Source organism: Saccopteryx leptura, chromosome 2 (genome assembly GCF_036850995.1).
Source record: "Saccopteryx leptura isolate mSacLep1 chromosome 2, mSacLep1_pri_phased_curated, whole genome shotgun sequence".
Taxonomy (NCBI): Eukaryota; Metazoa; Chordata; class Mammalia; order Chiroptera; family Emballonuridae; genus Saccopteryx; species Saccopteryx leptura.
In genome coordinates this window covers 339,523,307-339,540,248 of record NC_089504.1, presented here as the reverse complement: position 1 = coordinate 339,540,248, position 16,942 = coordinate 339,523,307, and the positions used below count along the sequence as shown (strand labels likewise).

Here is a 16,942-nt window from a genome sequence, read left to right as displayed (position 1 = left end):
CCTTACAGGTATGGATTTCACTTATTGTCACGTTAACCCGACGAAGTGGCTTTCATATTTTATCCTCACTTTTGGAAATGAAGTTGGAGAGGCGCAGAGAGGGGAAGGAGCTCACTCAAGGTTACTCGGTTAAGAGGCGGAAGGGCTGGAGTTTCAGCACCGGAGCGTGGCCCCCGGGCCAGACCTCTCACTGCCGAGCTTGGTCTCCGTCATGTCAGGCCACCTTGATCTTAGACCCAGGGGTGTGTTCTTCCTCTTGGCACAACAGATGGCAGGATGATCTCCTACTTGGACCCCCCCCCCAGGGTGTGCCTGGCTCTGTCCAGATCCTAGACTGGCACAGCTGAGGTCACCAACTGGAAACCTCTTTGGGGCACATCCTCTCTACAATCCCGGGACATGTATTATTATCTCCCACTTTACTGAGCATATGAGGTTCTACAACTTGCCCAAGGCCACGCAACTAACTAATCAGTAGTTGAAATTCTGACCCATCTCCCTCGGTGAAGTCCGAGCTCTTCCCTCCGCACCGGATGAGGGAAGTTGCTATGGGGCAATGGTCAGAGATGACTGGAAAATTAAGCTGAGATGTGAAGACAGTCTAGGGTTTGGGTATATGGGCGGAAGCAGGAGGAACAGTGCGAGCAATATCGTGGAAGTGAGGCTCGGTGGAGCACTGACGGCATGGTGACTAGCACGCTTCCGCTGGAACAGGTCATGTATACAGTGCCACGGTGACTGTGAGATTGGAGAGTACAGTAAGGGCATATTGGGCAGGTTATTGAAAGCCCCACTAAGGAGCTTGGGCTTTATTATGCAGGCATCAGGGAACCATTGAGCAGACAGGCGATGTGTACAAAGCGGCATTAATAGAGTAGAAATCATCACGATGAACGGGGCGGGCCAGCCAGGAGTGAGCCAGGCCGGGGGCGGGGGGGGGGGGGGGGTTGAAGGTGATTGCTATGGGCCACATGTGCAGTCTGGAGACCAAGAATGGGGACGATGGCTGGGAAAATGGAAAATGAGGGAGAGATGTGAGAGATTTAACAGAAAACTCTGCACGGCATGCCTACTGAGTAGCTGTAGGGATGAAAGGAATGAGAGGCGTCAGAGGTGACTCATTAGCCATCAGGTCGGCTGCCGGAACAGGGGCTGCAAAGATACCAGTCACGGTCCCTGCTGCCATAAAGCGTACGGTGCAGAGGGGGGCACTCAGAGGTAAACAAGTCGCTCAGCTCAGGGGATAGCTGCTACTGCAGAGATAGCCCCAGGCACCGTTTCAACTTGGGGGTACCTTCGTTCCCAGGGCAAAGACCTAGCTAGTTAGGACATTTTCAAGCTCACCATGGGTGACCCACTGTGTGTGACACCAAGGAGGAAGTGATGACCTCAGCAGTGGGATGACGAGGAGGGGATGCGTTGATCAAACTGGTGATTAGGGAGAGAGAGCAACACGTACAAAGGCATAGGGGTGTTCCATGGCATGGTGTGTTTTAAACTCCAAGGTTACAGTGTAGAATAAATTGGAGAAGGGCAGAGCAGAAGTAGGGGAGTCCAGAGGGAGCAGTCTCAGGGGAAAATCACATGAGTATAGTAGTTAAAAGCACGACGTTTAGAATCAAAAGGGCATGGATTTGTTCCTAGTTATGGGAGATCAGACAGGTCACTTTACTTCCCTGAGCCTAGCTTTCTCATCCATAAAATGTGAATTATGTTACTTACAGGACAGTGTTCTTGAAAGAATTAAATAAGAAAATGTAAATAGGGCGCTCAGCATAGGAACCGGCACGTACGTTATAAATAACAGTTGGGGTTATTGTGATAATCATGGTTGAGTGTAGGTATCAATGACACATCAGTGAGAATGCCCATCAGTCAGTTAAATATGGGAGAACTAGAGCACAACTCGAGGTCAAAGCAAGAGGAGGTGGTCCCCAAAGCCTCGAGACCAGAAAAATCCATCCAGGGACCTAGATGGCAGGAAAAGGGCAGAAGCTAGAGCTGGCCACTGAGAGAGAAGGTAACACGGGGTCATTGTGGCCTCATAGAAGCCAAAAGAGATGATAACTCACAAAGTAGGTCAGGATCAAATACAGTGTGTCACTAAAGTCATGGTGTACATTTGACCGGTCACAGGAAAGCAACAAAAGATGATAGAAATGTGAAATCTGCACCAAATAAAAGGAGAACCCTCCCAGTTTCTGTAGGATGATGTGGCAGCATGTGCGCATGCGCAGGTGATGACGCAACACCGTGTATACAGCGGAGCAGCCTACGGCCATGCCAGTCGAGATGTGGACAGTACAGAGGAAAGTTCAGTGTGTTCTGTGGCTCGCTAAATTCAAATCTGTGACCAAAGTGCAATGTGAATATCAGCGCGTTTATAACAGCGCCACCACATAGGAATAACATTACTCGGTGGGATAAGCAGTTGAAGGAAACCGGCAGTTTGGTGGAGAAACCCCATTCTGGTAGGCCACCAGTCAGTGACGAGTCTGTAGAGGCTATATGGGATAGCTAGCTAAGGAGCCCTAAAAAAAATATGTGCATGAGCCCACATTGAACTACACTGAATAGGTATGAAACTGGGAGAGTTTTCCTTTTATTTGGTGTAGATTTCACATTTCTATCGTCTTTTGTTGCTTTTCTGTGACCGGTCAAAAGTGCACCATGACTTTATGGACACACTGTACTTGACCAAAAAGTTTCTAGGTGACCTTTGAGAAAATGATTTCTATAGAATGACTAGAACTAATAAAGTCATAGAAGATTAGAAGAGGAGGCAGGAAAGAATGGGTGGAGAAGCCAATTTGGGAAAAGCTGGTGACCCGAGACCCCACTCTAAACCCCATCCTACAAACAATTCTATCCTATTTTTCTCATATATAAAATGATGGTAGAAGACATGATTTCTAAATTCCTTTCCAACTCTCAGATTCTAAGCAGCAGACCAGAGTGTGGGACACATGGGGAGAGAATTAGGGGAGATGTGCTAGAGACGTAGGTAAGCCTATACCATGCCCTTTCTCCTTCTCCATCGAGGCAACTGCCACCTCCTGGAGGAAGGAGCAGGTGGGAGGCAGCCTCTGAGTTGACCCCCAATGATCTCCACCTCCTGTATTCATTCTTTCGTTTAATCCTCTCTCCTTGAATGTGGGGGGTTGGCTCTTAGTGACTTGCCTCTAATGAACAAAATATGGCAGAAGTGATAGATGTCACTTTTGAGATTACAAAGAGACTCAAAGAGTCTGTGAGTTACAAAGAGACTGTGGCTTTCATCTTGTGTGTCCTCAAGCTTTCTCACTCACACTGAGGAATACCAGCTATCACGCTGTGAGCTTCCCTGTGGAGAGGTCTGCATGGCAAAGAACTGAGGGAGGCCTCCACTCAATGGTGAGTGGAGTCCAATTGTCCATGAGAAACTGAATTTGGCTAACAGGCACCCCCCACCCCCGCCCCGGTTGAGCTTTCAGATGGGATCACAGCCCTGGCAGACACTTTGGCAGCCTTGCCAGAGACCTTGAGGCAGAGGCACCCAACGAGGCTGTTCTTGGATTCTACGGAAACTAGGAGATAATAAACGTTTGTTTGTTTTTTAAACCACTAAATTTGGAAGAGGTTTAATTTGTACATAATACATAATTACAAACTATATGACTGTAAATAGACTGAGTGGCACTTTAAAGAGGAGGAAGCATTAACTAGACTAGAGGAAGACAAGATAAGAGGGGGACAAGCATTCCAGGAAGAAGTGGCACATGCCAGTCTTGGGTTTGGCTCTCAGTGTGCCATGACTTTTGAGCCCCCACACAGAGCCCAGCACAGAATTGGTCCTCTATACTTGCTTGATGACATTCAGCTTGGCAAACTCGTCATCATCACCTCCTCACGATCCTTAGACGTAGTTTGTTGTGTTCAGCTCTCATTTACCCAAACTCATTGCGTTATTCCTGTTCATAAACAGTTTGCCAAGTCTCTCAGGATTTTCTGGAATTTATGGCAGGCTGACTGGTCTGCATGCATGAAGACATACAAGAATCATTTTGTCAGGAGCTATTGTGGCATGTTCTTGATGCACCCCTTCCTTGATCTATCTTCTGCAGATAGATTTAACTAATGGGCTAGGTGTCTTTGTCCTGCAAGAGCTAGCATTAATTCCTACCCGGCTTCATTTATAGAAACTAGCCTCATAGTCTCTTCATGTTTTTGCTCTACTGACATAATTGCAGAAATCCTGCCAAGCAATTTTTTTTTTCACCTACAGTGAGATTTCCCTCGGAGCCTAGAATCCACAAGCAGAACCAGGGTGACCTCCCTCTAGTGTAGACGGGTAAATCTGACCACATCCATTTCTTCCTCCTCCAGTGTTTATATCAAGACTCCTCAACCTCCTTTGCAGTTAAGTTGGGACTCGGGTGACTAGTTCTGGTCAATGGGCTATAAACAGCAAGGATGTGTTGTCTGATCTGTTTGAGGGCAGTGATGAGTGGGAATGATTCTTCCTGACCTCCATTCCCCTGCCGAGGTGCTCACGGAGACCATGAACTAAGATGGAAGAGTTATGAGATGGAACAGCCTGGATTGCTGAGTTACCTACCCTGGTCTCTGTGCGGACAAGAAATGAACATTTGCCATGTTACGTCACAGAAATTTGAGGGTTTCTTTATTACCGCAGCATAGTCCAGCTCACAGTGATTAAGGGACCCTGGAGGTCACTGCACTAATCTTCTTCTCACCATGTGGTTAACCAACCAATTGCCATAGGAGGCAGATCTGGGTGAAAAATATCTCTGAAAGTGTAGTCTGAGCCATCCTGATGAATGAATGAAAACTGCTGATGAAAGTCCGTATCCCTCAGAAAGGTGAAAAGATCATCAGATGTGCATGTGAGGAGTGGGGAGGGCTAGTAATGATCAGCCTTAGGGATGGCTGGAACTAGGCACTCTCACACCAGGAGGTCTCTCTCTGTCCACCTTCATTCTCTGCTTCTCCCGGGTGCAGGCATCATTCCGTTTTCTGCAGAGTTACAACACGTACTGCCTGCAGCTGAGTGCCTGTTCTTATAGTTAGTGAGTGGCTTAGAACAACGTATATTTCTTCTTTCACAGTTCTGAAGGCCAGAAGTCCAGAGTCACTATTACAAGGCCAGAATCAAGGTGTTGGTAAGACTCTGCTCCCTCCGGAAGCTTTCGGGGAGAATCCGTTCCTTGCCTCTTCCAGGTGGCTGCTGGCACTTCTTGGCTTCCGGTCACATCACTCAACTCTCTGCCTCAGTGGTCACATGGCCTTCTCTTCTGTCTATAGTCAACTCTCCCTCCTACAAAGATACCCCAGATTGCATTTAGGAAGGTTCACCTGGTCAGTTCAGGTAATATCTCCAACTCAAGAGCTTCAAATCAATCATACCTGCAAAGGCTCTGCCATTTAAGGAACCTTTACAGGTTCTGATTCCTTTGGGGGAAGGCATCGTTTAGCCTACTACACCTGGCTAGGAAGAGAGGGTCTGTCTGTTGCCAGAGCCATGAGGAAGAGGTGGCACCGTGATAAAAATGATAAAGGCCCATAACCATTTCTGTCCTAAGTGTCTGTCCCTGGGGCCAGGACCCAGGTTCGGGAGGAGGGCTCCTCTGCTGGCTGGGGCATCAGGGGAGGAAACGAGCTGAGACACCTCCTGCTAGTGGTTGGCTCTGTTCCAGAAGGACCTCGGAGTCAGAGCTGGATCGGAATTCTTTGGTCAAGTGCCTCTCTGAGCCTCGGTTTCTTCCTGTATAGATAGGGATTAGAATAGGACTGTTTCATTGCAATATTTAAATAAAAGACTTCCTGTCAATGCATAGTGCCTGTCACGTACTAACCTCTCAGAAGTCTTCATGGAGACACACAGGCAAAGGCCTGGATAGAAGGAAGCCATGTTGGAGGAACTAAAATAATGGGTACAGCAGAAAATCTGAGAGCTATGCAAAAATGGCACCCAGTGAGACCACAGAGATCAGAAGGCTCACACTTTCCAGGGACCCGTAGAGGTTAAGGATGTTCATAGGACTGTGCTTAAGGTGAAGGGCAAGAAATGAACATTTGCCATGCAGAAGCAACCGATGAGAGCGCAACGAAAATACAGCAACCAAGTGGAACAATGAGTTGATGCTTCTCTCTTTCTCTTTCTCCCTTCCTTCCTCTCTCTGATCCTCTCTGTCTCTCAAATCAATGAAAAAAAAAAGAAAAGAGATACTGCCTCATGAGTGAGGGGCTCCTACGATGGCGATGGGCCAAGGCTTACGGAGCCCACCTGCCTCCACTGCCTCACAGAGGTGATCACACTCTTCCCTCTGCCGTGGCAGGTATCTGTTCCCATATTTATCACACTGTAACTAATGATCTGAAAGACCCAAAGGTGGGAGGTGGCAAGATCAGTGAGCGTGTCTTGCTCCTGCATGGAGAATGGTGGTGGTGGGTACTCATTGAAGGACAGGTAAGGGACGGCTGTAGCTTGGATGAAGGTGGTGGCAGGGTCAACAGAGAGAAGTGGATGGATTTGGACTCGACTTAATGGGTAAACTCAACAAAATATGGCGACTGATTTGATCACAGCATAAGATGGAGAGATATCAAGATATAACTTGCGGGTTCTCAGCCGAGTGAGCAGTGGTATCAGTGGTGACATTCGCTGGAGGAAGTGGCACATGGAAAGCGCCAGGTGTGGGATGAAGGCTGGGGGTGTAGGGGACGGTGCTACATCCAGCTTTAAACAGACTGAGTAGAAGGCGAGTAGAAGGCGGGCACGTGGCGAAGCAGCGTCGGTGCCCGGAGATACAGGTGGGTGTTTAGAGGTCGGGGTAGAGAGAGACGCTTCTGCCATCAGTTTGGAGTTGGCTGTCAAAGATGTCGAGGATTTGGGAGAGAGCACCTAGGGAAAACAAAGAAAAGGAAAGAATTTATTTCAGTTTAGCAAATACTTTTCTCGTGCCAAGTCTGTCTAGATACTGGCGATATAAAGATGGATAAGACGCTGTGCTTTGGGTCTTTCAGATCATTAGTTACAGTGTGATAAATATGGGAACAGATACCTGCCACGGCAGAGGGAAGAGTGTGATCACCTCTGTGAGGCAGTGGAGGCAGGTGGGCTCCGTAAGCCTTGGCCCATCGCCATCGTAGGAGCCCCTCACTCATGAGGCAGTATCTCTTTTCTTTTTTTTTTTTCATTGATTTGAGAGACAGAGAGGATCAGAGAGAGGAAGGAAGGGAGAAAGAGAAAGAGAGAAGCATCAACTCATTGTTCCACTTGGTTGCTGCATTTTCGTTGCGCTCTCATCGGTTGCTTCTCGTATGTGTCCTGACCGGGGATCAAACCAGCAGCCTCAGCAGACTGGGACGACGTTCTATCCAGCGAACCACCCGCTCGGGGCCACAGTACAGTATCTTGACTTCCATAAGACTCCGGCATTCTTCCTCACAGTCAGCAGGCAGCCCTGGGCTGGGGATCCTCCCGCCCTTTCCACCCAGTCTCTGCAGACACCAAGTCCGTTCGTTCACCTCCTGCGCATCTGTCCCTGCTACGGAAATACGGGAAATCTCAGCTTCCCCAGGCCACACTCCTCACCGAAACCGTGCAGAGCTGCAAACTGGGACTCCAGCAGCCCTCAGCGGAAAGAGAGCACAATCAACTCGCTGCGTTTCGCAGCTGCCTCCATTAGGAATGAAATCCTTTTATTACAAGGGATTTGTTTAAAACATGTTTTTAAACAGATCAAAATGAGCAATAGCAGTGAAACTTGTTAAAATGCAACGCGCAGGAGGGAACAGCTTTCCCCCAGAAATAAGAGAAATCTGAAAGTTACAATTGGATTCTGCATGGGGGGGGGGGGGCGGGGATAATGAGAGTGACAGGCCCCAGGAGTGCCGGGGTGCAGGGACAATGGCTACTCTTAAAACCACGGCGCTCACCTCGGAGGAAGCCAGGGTGCTGAAAAGAACGGCTCGTAGTGTAGCCCAGAAAAAAGGCCATGGCAGCTGGGGAGGGGCGAATGCAGAGACCTGGAAAACCTGGTCGAAGACAGGCTGCTCCGTCTGGTCATCATGGTGGAGTAGCAGGGCTAATCTATGGGGAGTGCGTACCCTGTGTTACCATTTCATCCAGTTCTTCACTTGCACGTCTTACGTAATCCTCACAACCACCTATGAAATAGGTAACGTTATCATCCCCATTTAACAGACAAGGAAACTGAGTCTCAGAGAGGTTCATACTTTGCCCCATTCACACAGCTAGCTAGTAAAGGCTAGAAGTGGGATTTGGAATTTGAATCATACCTACCTGACATCAGAGCATGTTTCCCTAACCGTTATGCTGGGGGGGGGGGCTCAATGTCATCACAGACAGAGCCCTGCTCCCCCCCCCCCGCCAGGGGCTTACGATGGCATGGGGTGTTTGAGCGAGATCTACAGACTTGAAATGCAAGCAGCCCAGTTACTGAAGGAGTATAGGTCCCAGCTAGGGGGGTCTCACATTCACTGCTTAGGGATTCCGATCTGGCTGGGCATTCCCCAGCACTGAGTGTCTGGACGTGAGAAAGCAAGAGGCCTTACGGACAGTAGTGTACCCTGAGCACAACGAGAACTGGGCGACAGGTCCTTCTCTCAAGGTCGGCGACCTGCCCTTGGCAGGACAGACACTGCGTGGCTGGCTTGCATCTCTAACATGCCCACTTGTCACCTGGCCTCCCCTCCCCCTGGGCTGAGAGAGCCTGGGGAAACTCAGGTTATTAAAGTAGAATTTATAATTTTAGCCTCTCAAGTGTGGACAGCACCTGGAAGGTGATGCCTCCCTCCAACATCATTTAATTCCTCCCGGAACGTCCCTGACACATACAGTGCAAGTGAAGGAGAGTCCCGGCCTCGCAGGGCAGCTCATCCCCTGGTGAGCAGTGCTGACTTATTAGAACATTCCTTCTATGTAAAGCCGAAATGTGTCTGGCTGACACTTTTACCAATTAACATTGATTCTGTCCATTAGCCTTACAAAATCAGTCTTCAATGTGGGAAAATTGGATATTATCCAGTTCGCAAAAGGTGGTCATGTTTCTTCTTCAGCCCCGACGACACAGGGCAACGTCCCCTCTGTTTCTTGGATGTCGGTGCCCTTAGTATCAGCTCACTTCTCTCGGGACCTGAACCGCTCTGTCAACGCCTCACTCAGAAGGTGGTGCCCGGTGGTGCCCAGTGGTGAGCATCACACTCCAGCTTCTGTCAGACCAAAGGCAAGTCCAGCAGGACCATCACCTCCTTCCTTCCAGAGCCTCTACGTTTAATAGGGCAAACTCAGCTCCCATTCCTAACAGCCACTCTCTGGCTCATCTCGAACTCACTCCCGAGTGAACAAGTCTCCCCACCCCCACCCCCAACTTCCGCTGAGTCATGCCACTCCCTTCAAATCCCTGTGCAGTCAGTTCCTGGACCCAACATTAATCTCTGCTAAACGAGTTGACCCTTTGTTCCCGCTTATTGCCATCATTTTGGATCCTGTTTCTATCATCTGACATAATTACCATCCCTGACACTGTCTTGTCGTCTACAAATTTCATGAGCAAAACCTCATTGTATTTTTTTTGAGTCGTTGACAGAAACATGGGATTTTTCAGGCCAAGAACAGAGGCCTTGGGTGGGGCCTTGATGCTGGCTAAACTGACTATCTCCAGATGCCCAGACATTGAGACATTGAAGTATTAACCCACTGTGTCAAAATCACAAAAAAGGGCAAAGTGTGAGCCAACAGATCAATTTACTATTGAGATTGGGATGTGTTTCTGCAATGAAGTCAGCATTTGCCAGTCGCTCCCTGACAATTTCCTGTGCACCCATTTCTTCACATCAGCAATCTGGGAAGCACCCTTTGCTCTCAGGACGTAGGGGCTGCTCATACAGTTTTCAAATGGAAAAGAAATGAATATGCTTAAGAAGAACTATACTTTCAGGGATCATTTCTATAGTTTGTTGAATATGCTTAAGGACTGTTTCCATGAAGACGAGTCAGCCTGCGTGGTTTTCCCGTTCTAATGGAAAGCCATCCTGGGCACAGAGGCAAACCCAACGCGGCCTAACCCTGAAGCTGTCTAATGAAAGAAAAAGATACATGATCAAGTAATTGACGCTATGTGATAGAGGGACAGACACATTGCTGGGGGGCCCTGCATGGGAGATGCTCGCCCTGTGGGGTGCACTTTGAAAAACTTTACCAAAAAATGGGACATTTGAGCTAGGAGGGATTGCGGTTTGTTCAGGGGAGAAAGGGGAAAGATAGTCTAGGCTGTGGGGGACTCAGGTCCTGAGAGAGACATGGCAGGTCTGAGAAACAGCAGGAAACCCAGGGGGAGTGAGGGACAGGCAGGAAACAAGGCTACAAGATCATTTGTCCTCACCTACATCAACTTTTATTGAGTTACTAACGTGGAATGAGTCTTGTTTACCACTGGGGGATGAAGACAGTATCTTTCCTATCTCAGAGTGCTCACTGGCTGGGTCGACCTGCAAGTCATTTGTCTCCTCTGAGCTTCGAAGTCCTCAGGAAGACCAAGATAATCAAACTCTGGTAACAGAGACTGAGATAATGTTCGTAGCACACCCAGCATAATGAGTAACACATGACAGGTCTGCAGGGCAGACACATAGTGGGAGCGCTCCTCTTTCTCTGACGTGAGGTCACGTTGCATGGGACTGAATTTCCATGGCTCTGTCACTTGACTTTGTAGTTCCCAACATACTTCTTTGGGTGAATTCTCCCGCTGCTGAGAAGGCCACTTGGGGGCCTGGAGACACATCTTTGCTCGGCATTCTGAGAGAGAGGCTTCCATCCCAAAGCCACACCCCAGCGTCTCTGGGAAAAGTCAAACTTGGTATAACATTTCATCATCTTCCACCTGGAAAGAAGGTTTCTGTTTTCAGTGGCATCTCTTTGCATCTTGATTTGGGTCTGAGCTGAGCTAGATACCTACCTGCCCCAGGTTGAGATGGATTCGGAAAGGTGCTGGGACAGGAATTAGATCTATCCACTGGGGAGACATTTATCCCCCCTGAAGAGCTGGGAGCCTGTCCGACGCAGAGCCAGAGCCCAGTGTCTGACGGGCTGTCCAGCCCCAGCAAGGCGAGAACAGCACCTGCGTTCAGCCCAGGAGGTCCAACAAAGGGTTAACACCGGGCCCCGCAGCAAAGAACGAAGGGGCACTGGGCCCCTAAAATACATATTACAGAACATTTTTTAGAATCTTATGTGTCAGAAGCAGAACCAAGCAGTTTTTGTACCTCACCTCAGTCCATCCTCACACTGACTCTAGGAACTGGGAACGGTTCCTGTCTGCCTTACCACTGAGGACCGGAGAGGGGACAGAGCCTTGCCTTGCTCTGGGGCGCGTGCCGGAAGCAGCAGAGCTGAGCTAGAATTGTCTGACTGCAGAGCCAGAGCTGTCCCCATCCTTCTAGATAAGAGGACACATCAAGAGCAGAGTCTGATGAAGTGTGGCTGGGCTGGACCCACAGGGCCCAAAGCAGCCCAGGGCGGTCCTTCCGCAGCCTTGAACGGCACAGTCCAGGCTGTGAGGCTGATCCGCATCAAGGGCACAAGCATCCCAGAAGAACCCTTGCCCTGCAGGAGGCCTGACCGTGGTCTGCACTGAAGGGAAGGTAACAGCAGCTGGGACAGGCAGGGTCCCGCCCATCACATGCCCTTAGCCCAGGGAGGGTGTGAGACCCAGCTGCCCCCAAGCAAGTCAGGTTTCCTTGTTTTTATAAAAAGGCACGTTCCGCCCATAGAGTTTCCAGTAGAAACGTGGCAAGCTTTGGTTCAGAGATAATAATTCTCTCCAAACAGCACTTGTGCCTACTGGAGAAGGAATAACGATCCTTCACTTTGTTCTTTATGGACAAAGAAAGCGCAACCACCCACTAAGTGTTGTGCTAAGCCTCCTGCTGGGAAAAGCCCCAGGTCTCCCTCTCTGCCATCTTGAACTGTGAGCTGTGATTCCAGCTCTTCTTAAAAATGTAAATCTGCCCCTCCAGGCCCATCTCAGTTCCGGTTTTCCTCAGGGGAGCAGTGCCGGCTGAGTGCGCAGTGTGGGCGCAGATGGCGTGGTCTGGGGGTGGTAAGTGCCCCGCTGGCACGCCGGCTACTTGCACAGGGGGACTGGACCCTTCAGAGGCCAAACGGACGCTCAGGGCTGGCGATCTGCAGGACAGCTGTAATTATGAGGCACTTGGGAAGGACCCCCTCTTCAACACAGACCCACAGCCAGACCTCCTGCAGTGCAAGGGACCATTGAGGGATGTTTGTGCCCTTGTTGAGGGATCAAGGGGACAGCCTCACAGCCTGTGGCCATGCTGTCCAAGACTGCAGGGGACTGACCTTTGAAAAGCTGACGGCCACATTCCATTGTGCACTGCCTGCCACTCTAGGAATTTAAAACTGACAGCCTGGTCCAAGCTCTGGAAGAAAGACTGGGTTCTCGATGAGGAGGCACCTGGACCCAGATGGGTCTCTATCATGGTACGGTGGGCCTCTCAACCCCCCTGAACCCGTTACTTTTCCTCCTGTGTAAGATGGACGGATCCCTTTCTGCCGTGGATGGAGTTTAAATAGCCTCGCACAGAGTAGGCACCTTACCCATGTTTCTGGCATCATCATCATCTTTATCATGTGTATGATGAGAATCGATGTGACCAATTTTTAACAAAGCCCTACTATGGGCCTATTCTGTGTAAGACACTCGAATCCTACTATGTGCCAGACACCAAAGCCAAGTTTTGGTGGCAATGAAAGAGATACCATATTTCCCCATGTATAAGATGCTCCCATGTATAAAACGCACCTTAATTTTGGGGCCTGAAATTTGAAAAAAAAAATTTATTACATAAAGTTACTGAACTCAAGTTTTATTCATCATAAAATTCATACAACTTTTCATCTACCAAAAAAGTGGGAAATGCAAGTAAAAAGTATCTACAACCACTGTATAAGATGCACCCAGTTTTTAGACACCAAAGTTTTCAGAAAATGGGTCTTATACATGGGGAAATACGGGTATGTGTGGACTGGGTCGAATTTGGTTTGTTCTCTTTAAGTCCTGTCTTTAGCCACGAGCCACACAGTCCATTTCCCTAGTCACTTCCTCACCGCTGGTGCCCTCTGTAGCGAATCAAAGCCACAGGTGATCATCTAAGAGCTGTTTGTATCAGCGGGATGGTCCTGAACTGGGAAGAAGGTAGAGCAGCTCTGATTGTCTGCATTTTGCAAGATGCCCTAAAGGAGCAGTACTCCCTGCGAGAGGGAGGCAAAGCTACAAGGGTGTGAGGCTCCTGGTGTGTATTGGATGCCCCCAGGCAGTGTCTGAGTGTCCCTGAGATTTTTCACCAAAACAAGTCCCAGGTACGGAGTCCTATAGAATCGGGTATCTGGGAGACTGGTTGTGCATACAGAGCTAGAACCAAAGGAAGAGCTCTTTGCTGACAGGGAAGGAACACATTTACTGAGGGTGCTTCAGATGCTATGCTTGGTCTTTACTTGCTGAACTTTTCGAACCTCACAGCCACCATGGCGTTATGTGTTATTATCGGTCCCATGTTCCAGATGAGAAAACTGAGACAGGAAAAGTAAGTAGCGTGATCAGTGTCTGACACAGTAGTTGGAGGCAGGCCTGCTAGCCCCAAAGTCCAGCTTATCAGAGTCTGCACCAGGCCACCTCCTTAAACAACCATCACCCCTACTAAAGACAACCTGGTTATGGTCCTTTGCTCTGGTCCAGTCACTGGCTGAGTACGTTGCACACCAAATCTCATCAAATGCTCCCAAGAACTCTCAGATGTTAGTAGCTGTGGAGACTTTTTACAGTTACAAAGCCCCCTTTCCCAGTTATTGGTCATCATTTAATTGTTATGCAAGCCCTGGAAATAGCAGGAAAGGGAGACCCAGAGAGGGAAGGTCACTTGTCCAAAGTCCTATGTAAGGACTTCTGCCCTCCAAGTCCCATGTCTGTCTGTCATGTCTGCCCCTCCAAGTGCCTCTCTGCCCTGCTCTTCCCTCCCCAAATCCAGTGAAAGTCAAGGTCTTTTCTCAGGTGGAGAAAGGCCCAAGAAACAAAGTTGTCGCACAGCCCCAGAGAAATAGAAACATCTACTGATACGAATACTTCTCAAGACCTAGCAGTTTTCTGAGACGAGTTGCCTTCTTGACAATTCATTTCCAATCGTTGGTAATTTAAAATCACCCTCTCCCCCGCCAGCCAAGAGCCTTTTCCATAAATCAGTTCGCCGTGTATGTTGTCAGTTCAACTGCCCTGCCTCTCGAAGGGGCTCTACCTGCTTGGGGAACCAGGGGATGAGGAGGAGCAGAGCACGAACCGCCCAGAATGGAGCCAGGAGGGAGGAGGGCGAGGTGGAGCCGGGTCCTAGTCACCCTCTGGGCCAGCAGACCAGCCCATCGTTTTATGGGACACTGTGCAGATGCCAGCCCTCACAGCCAGGAGGAGGCAGCCTCTGGGGCTCAGCGTCCACATGCTCTCTGTCTGGGAATTCACTAAGTAACAGAGGGAGGGGGGCTTCCCTTAACATCACCCACCAGCCTTACAGCCAGAGCTGACGGCAGTAGAGTTCAGTCACCAGAGAGGAGAAAGGTAGAGGACGTGAGCGGTACAACTCTCTGTGTCACGTCGACAGTAATTTGCAACAATCTCTGATGAAACACTGTCATTGACAATTTGGGAAGGGAAGAGAAAACTGAGGCTCGGGGATAAATGACTTGCCCAGAGCTCGCCTGGCTCTAAGTGGGCTTGAATCCTGGATCCCTGGCTCCAAAGCCTCACTGCCATGCTCTGAAGTTGGGAGCGCCATCCGGTCCTATCCTGTGCCCACCGCGGGGCAGCAGCACCCCCTGCGGAGTGTGGGTGACAGGGGACCTACAGTTCATGGCTCTCCCCATTTTGGCTGCTGACCTGGTGTTGCTCAGGGACCCTGTGGAGCCCCGCTGTGTCCTAATCTTATATTTTGAGAAAATAATGTCGAGGGACCCCTGAGTCTTTTCCTATTCTTGCAATGAGGCCCAGAGAGGGCCAGTGACTTGCCCGGAGTGACAGTATCTGGATTGGGTGACCAACATGTGCTCCGAGAATGGAAACAATTCCCAGGAGGAGAAGATCAGAGGAGTCAGAGGTTGAAAAAACATTAAAAAAAAAAATCTTCACGGAAGAGAGATTTTTTTGAACTGAACCTAGAAGAAAAGTGTGATGCCATCAAATTCCTAAGGACCGGGAGGAGTAGGAAAGAACATGCACAAACCGCAGAAGAGAAGCCGCAGACCGGGGAATCCCCGGCGCTCCTGTTCGCCCGGGGGGAGCGGTAGCGAGAAGGGACGGTGGGCGTGGTCGGGTCAAAGCAGCCATAAAACTGAACATAGGACGTTGGGGGTGAGAAGTTAGTGAAAGGGAGTCTATAAGAGAGACATTGAGAAGGGGTCAGTAGAACCACTTTTAAAAGCCTTTAGTTTGTAGAAATAGTCTCCAGCTACATTTATCTCAAGGAAGATCTTTCTAATTTTGGGAACACAGCAGATCCAGATTTGAATGCCAGCTTCTCTTCTTAAAGGTTGCAGGACCTTGGGTAAATGAGTTGGCCTCTCTGATCCTTAATTTTTTTCATCAGTAAAGTGGAGAGCCTCAAACCTCTCATCCAAAGTGATTTGGAGGATGAAAAATAATTTAAGTAAAAAAAAAAAAAAGAAAAAGAAAGAAAGAAAGAAAATAATTTAGATAAAACGTGTAGAAGAGTGAACATCAAGATGATGGTAATGACGATGATGATGAAGATGATGATGATGAATTGTTTAGATAAGTCAGCTGAATAATTCTATTTAGAGAGGAATTGTACTGTAATGGTCTCTGGACTCTGGAGCTGTGTAAACTTCACCAATAACCCCCCCCTTTTTCTTTTTGCAGTTTTTTTGTTTTTAATATGACGGTAGCAATAGTACTTGCTTCCAAGAGTCAATGTGAAGATTAAATGAATTAATACGTGCAGAACACCGACAAGAGTGCTCAGCAAAGAATAAGTTCTTACTAAATGTAAGCTATTCACATGTGCTCATTGAAGAGCAGCTTGAAACGAACAGTTTTGGAAGGACATACAATTTAATTTCTAAAATGTGGTTTAAAGGAGCACTTTCTCAAAAAATACTAGTTCATATTATATTTTTTCCTTTCTACTGCTTATATTATGCCAACATTTTGTTTTATATTCATTTGTTCATTTATTTTCTGAATCTCTCACTAAAATTAGGTGTGTGGGAGAAAAGACTTCATCAGTTTTCCTCATTCCTGTATTCAGAGCATTTACAATTGTCATTGGTACAATTAGTAGGCCCCCTGAAAATGTTTTGTTTAAAATTTGATTATGATGTGTTTAGGTGTGGTTTCTGTTATGTTTATTTACTTGGAATTTGCTAAATTTGTTCACTCTATTAATGTGCAAATTTAAGAAAATTTTGATTATTTTTTTTCTTCAAATATTTTTTTCTGCCTCATTTTCTTTTTCAGGGAATTTTAATTACATCAATGTTAGACCTTTGGCATAGTTCCACAGGGCACCGAAGTTCTGTTTGTTTTTTCCTCTAATCTTTTTTCTCACTTCTTCACATTGACTGATTTCTATCGATCAATTGCAATGTCACTGAATCTTCTATAATTTCTAATCTGTTACTAAGATCCTCCAGTAAAAGATTTACTTAGGTTGAATATTTCTTGGTTCTAGAATTTTCATTTGGTTCTCCTTTGTGTCTCTATTGAGATGTCATTTTTCTTTTACCTTTTTTATTCATTGCAAGCACATTTTTCTTTAATTCTCAAGCAAAGTTAGAACAACTGCTTTAAAATCCATGTCTGCTCATCTCAATGGCTGCGTCCTTTCCTCTAGGTTT

General features: G+C 48.0%; 1 pseudogene; it reads left to right on the top strand.

Moving 5' to 3' along the window:
* Positions 1-9,949: 9,949 nt before the first annotated feature.
* LOC136396358 (small nucleolar RNA U3) lies at positions 9,950-10,051 on the top strand (annotated as a pseudogene).
* Positions 10,052-16,942: the final 6,891 nt, after the last annotated feature.